Raw genomic sequence first — 5499 nt, 5'->3', positions numbered from 1 at the left:
AGCAAAATTGAATGGAAAGTACAGAGAGTTTCATATATCCCCTGTCCTCCCATATCTACAGCCTCTCCCACTATCAACATCCTGGACCACAGTGGTACATTTGTTGCAATACATGAACCAACATAGGTGCAAAGAACCTAAAATCCATAAATTATGTTGGGGCTCCCTCTTGGTGTTGTACATTCTATGAGTTTTGACAAATGTATAAAAACATGTATTCACCATTGTAGTATCATGCAGAATAATTTCTTTCGCTACCTTAAACATCTCTTGTGTTCCTTCTATTCTTCTCTTTCTTTCCCTAGCTCTTGGCAACCTCTGATCTTTTCCTCACTCCATCATTTTGCCTTTTCTGGAATGTCATATTGTTGGAATTGCAGTCCATGACCTTTACAGTTTAGCTTCTTTTGGTTACGCATTTAAGGTTTCACCATGTCTTTTCATGGTTTAATAGTTTATTTCTTTCTGTTTTATAAATTGAAGTATAGTTGATATAAAATATTATATCTTTCATGTATACAGCATAGTTATTCACAATTTTAAAAGATTTTATTCCACTTATTATAAAATATTGGCTATATTGCTTGTGTTGTACTATATATCCTTGTAGTTTATTTATTTTATACATAGTAGTTTTTGCCTCTTAATCCCCTACCCCTGCCTTGCCTCTTCCTTTTTCCTGCTCCCCACTGGTAACCACTATATATTGTCTGTTCTCTGTACCTGTGAGTCTGATGCTTTTTTGTGGTATTCACTTTTTGAATTTGCATTTTTGCTTTTTTTTTTTTCCAGATAAATACCCAGGAGTGGACTCGCTGGATAATATGGTAGTTGTATTTTCAGGTTTTTTGTGAAATCTCTATACTGTTTTCCACAGTGGCTCTACCAGTTTACATTGCTACTAGCAATGTGTGAGGGTCCTTTTTTTCCACATCCTTACCAATATTTGTTATTTGTGGTCTTTTTGATATTAGCCATTCTGAAAGATGTGAGATGATATCTCATTGTGGTTTTAATTTGCATTTCTCTGATGATAAATGGTATTAAGCATCTTTTTATGTGCCTATTGGCCATCTGTATGTCTTCTTTGGAAAAATGTCTATTCACATCTTTTGCCCATTTTTTATTTGGAGTCCATCCTAAAGGAGATTAGTCCTGGGTATTCAATGGACGGACTGACGTTGAAGCTGAAACTCCAATACTTTGGCCACCTGATGCAAAGAGCTGATTCGTTTGAAAAGACCCTGATGCTGGGAAAGATTGAGGGCAGGAGGAGAAGGGGACAAAAGAGGATGAGATGGTTGGGTGGCATCACTGACTCAATGGACATGGGTTTGGGTGGAACTATGGGAGTTGTTGATGGACAGGAAGGCCTGGCGTGCTGCCGTTCATGGGGTCACAAAGAGTCGGACACGACTGAGCGACTGAACTGAACTGAACTATTTGGGGTTTGTTTTCTTGATTTTGAGTTGTATGAGTTATTTATATATTTTGGATTGTTGTTGTTTAGTCACTAAAGTCATGTCCAACTCTTTGCAATCCCATGGACTGTATGTAGCCCACCAGACTCCTCTGTCCATAAGATCTCCCAGGCAAGAATACTTGAGTGGGTTGCCATTTCCTTCTTCTGGGTATCTTCTCAACCCAGGAATTGCACCTATGTCTCTTATGTCTCTTGCACTGGTAGGCAGATTCTTAACTACTCACGCCACTTGGGAAGCCCAATCTTAATTTAGGCAAGTAATTTAATATTGAATCTAATAATAGGCTCTTGAAAATGATATTAAAATATCTTAATACACAGTTAGATTTTTAAAAACTTACTGAAAGAAGACCTGTTAATAAATCACTTTCATTCAGTTGTGAGATTTCCAATGCTGTCCCCTGTTTTTATTCCACGTTATTGATCATTTATTACCAGACATAAATGCCTCAAAACAAGAACTAATTAATGCATCGTATACCACCCTTATGGCAGAAAGTGAAGAGGAACTCAAAGGCCTTTTGATGAAAGTGAAAGAGAAGAGTGAAAAAGTTGGCTTGAAGCTCAACATTCAGAAAACGAAGATCATGGCATCTGGTTCCATCACTTCATGGGAAATAGATGGGGAAACAGTGGAAACAGTGTCAGACTTTATTTTTTTGGGCTCCAAAATCACTTCTGATGCTGATTGCAGCCATGAAATTAAAAGACGCTTGCTCCTTGGAAGGAAAGTTATGACCAACCTTGATAGTATATTAAAAAGCAGAGACATTACTTTGCCAACCAAGGTCCGTCTAGTCAAGGCTATGGTTTTTCCTATGGTCATGTATGGATGTGAGAGTTGGACTGTGAAGAAAGCTGATCACCGAAGAATTGATGCTTTTGAACTGTGGTGCTGGAGAAGACTCTTGAGAGTCCCTTGGACTGCAAGGAAATCCAACCAGTCCATTCTAAAGGAGATCAATCCTGGGTGTTCATTGGAAGGACTGATGCTAAAGCTGAAACTGCAATATTTTGGCCATCTTGCGTGACAAGTTGACTCACTGGAAAAGACTCTGATGCTGGGAGGGATTGAGGGTAGGAGGAGATGGGGACGACAGAGAATGAGATGGCTGGATGGCATCACCGACTCGATGGACATGAGTTTGAGTGAACTCCGGGAGTTGGTGATGGACAGGGAGGCCTGGCGTGCTGTGGTTCATGGGGTCACAAAGAGTTGGACACGACTGAGTGACTGAACTGAACTGAACTGATAGAATCATCACAAAGAAATAGAGCAATGGTTTGTGATGATCGGTTAAAAGTAGCTACCTAAAATTTAATGGCAATAAAATCCTGATTTTCAGCAGTTTCCAACATTAGAGATATTTTATATGAAAAATTCTGGAAATTTTATTAGCATTCAGTTCAGTTCAGTTGCTCAGTTGTGTCCGACTCTTTGCGACCCCATGAATCACAGCATGCCAGGCCTCCCTGTCCATCACCAACTCCCGGAGTTCACTCAAACTCATTTCCATCGAGTCAGTGATGCCATCCAGCCATCTCATTTTCTGTCGTCCCCTTCTCCTCCCGCCCCCAATCCTTCCCAACATCAGAATCTTTTCCAGTGAGTCAACTCTTGTTATTTAACAACAAGGGCCAATATTGTGAACCAGTTCTAGATTCTAGCTAATTAAACTTTATAGATCAATGTGCTATTACTTCAGTTATATTATCAAAGAGTTGAATTTCATTTGTCTTTTTATTCAGTTTTCTAAAAGTATTAATTAAACATGTACTAGGGACATGGCAGAGATTTTAACTCAGTGGATGCCATAAATACATGACAAATAGACTATCCTAAACAAAATTATATCCAACAGGGGATATTGTCATTTACCCAAAATAATTAAAATATTAGGCTAATAAATATGTCTGTTGAAAGAGATGGAGACATAGCTAAATTTCTGTTGTGTTTTATATAAGGGAAAGGATACTCCCAGTCATATGAGTTAGAGAATACTTCATCAAGGATACAACATTGTGCCTGGTGATAAAAAATTTTAAAAATTTGACATGAAGGGATGGGAGACAAAATATTCTACAAAGCATGGTGGAATGGATAAAGAATGTGTTTTAATGTCAGAAAGATCCCCATATTTAATCAGTGATTTCACTAGTTGTGAGTCATTATTTTACTCAGATTTTAAGAGCATGTCTCACATCCATGTTTTCTAATTCTTTTACATCACATCATTTTTTTTTCCCACATTCAAAATCAATGAAAATCTTTAAAAGAAAGATGCATAAACTCTGAGTATAATATAGTATTTTAAGAAACTGTGAAAAACCCTTTTTGTCTAAGTTTGATCCTGTGATCGTTTTGTTTTCCATTTAGAAAAGCTAGAGACATAACTATCTTCTTTCTAGGTTGCAATAACATATCATCTGTGGTTAAAAATTGCCAAGTAGTTGTCTTATTCTTGGAAAGGAATCAAGGTAATTAAAAAATTTATAAGGCTATCAAATTCTTTTAGTGAGAACCTATTCTTTATGTTTCTTGTGTTAATAAAAGATGATTATATATATTTCAGCAGAGATCAAAGAAATAATTTTTTTCTGCCCTATTAATTCTACATAGTTATGTTATGGTGACAATAAATATGTTAGAGGGTTTTACAGCTTCTTTTTTTTTTTTTTTACAAAGTTAGATTTTAATTACAAACACTTTTTAACATTTACATTCCCATATCTTCTTTCTCCCTAAACTAAACTTTTTTGGGGAGGATTGTTAATTTTCCATTATGAAATCTGTCTGCCTTCAATGTTAGATTTTTCACAATAAACAACTATCCTTTAAATCCAGGTTGGCTTGGTGAAGCATGAGTTATACTGGTGGCAAAACATTCTAAAATATGAATCCTAGTATTTGTGCTCGTTTATAAATTTGAATTTAAAGTATCTTTGGAATATATTTTCTTTGACTTAATCAGGGAGGAGGAAGAAGAGAGAGGGTAAAACTCAGTGCTGTCCATGCATGAAATTGGCTTTGGTAATTGGCTTTGGCAGTACTAAGGTACTAAACTACATAGCTTCACAAAATGTGAGTCTGGGAATAGAAGGGTATGTAGTAATTAGTCAGTCACTTTGACTTTCGACTTGGCTTAGCATATTACCATTTCCCTCATTGTTCTGACCTGAATCAATGACCTTTAAACTGGAATATATTTCACTGTGTCTCCTTATACCACCTCCCTTTTCCGTCTCTATTACTCCAAAAAGAAAAATGATTCAAGTATGGAAGATACCTACCCATCCAAGGAAGGGTGGCTATTTTTAACTCCACTGAAACATTGAGAAGTAGTCATTTTGACCAAAAAATATGCCTCATTTAACTTAAGAAGTAAAAACTGGGCCATTTATGATCAAAGTGAGAAGTATTACTTCATTTCTTATAAGTTTTGTTAGATATAATTTCTTCTTAAACCAGTATTTTTTGAGATAAATCAAAAGAAAAATAGAAACTTTGAGAGGAAAGGACAAAAAAGATTCTTCCAATATAAATTATCTTTTTCTTCCATTTTGCCAAAAGGCATGTAGGTATGGAATTAGTCAATTTTTAAAAAGCAGTCACTACATATGAGGTTCAATTTATAGTCATTTAAAAACCACTTTTCTACTATTGTTCTACCCCCCACCAATGATTTAATACTAGACTTACACAATCAGAATCTTTGAATATTAGGGCCCTGACTCTCACATTTTTAACATGATCCCCAGGTTGCTAAAAAAAAAACAACAAAAAAAGCAATTCTGAAAAATCACAGATTTATCTTTAAATTAATTTTTATTGGAGTATGGTTTTTTGCAATGTTGTGTTAGCCTCTACTGTGCAGCAAAATGAACCAGCCATGCATACACATATATCCCCTCCCTTTTGGTCTTTCACCATCAATTGATTTTGCAATTCTTGAACTTCTTAGGATCATACATTATGACTTATTTTCTATACTGCTTTTTGCATATGGTGCTTTTTC

This window comes from Moschus berezovskii, chromosome 7 (assembly GCF_049115385.1).
Source record: "Moschus berezovskii isolate FMDL1 chromosome 7, NW_MosBer_1.0, whole genome shotgun sequence".
Taxonomy (NCBI): Eukaryota; Metazoa; Chordata; class Mammalia; order Artiodactyla; family Moschidae; genus Moschus; species Moschus berezovskii.
The sequence above is the reverse complement of the archived record's forward strand: the minus strand, read 5'-3'. Positions refer to the sequence as shown.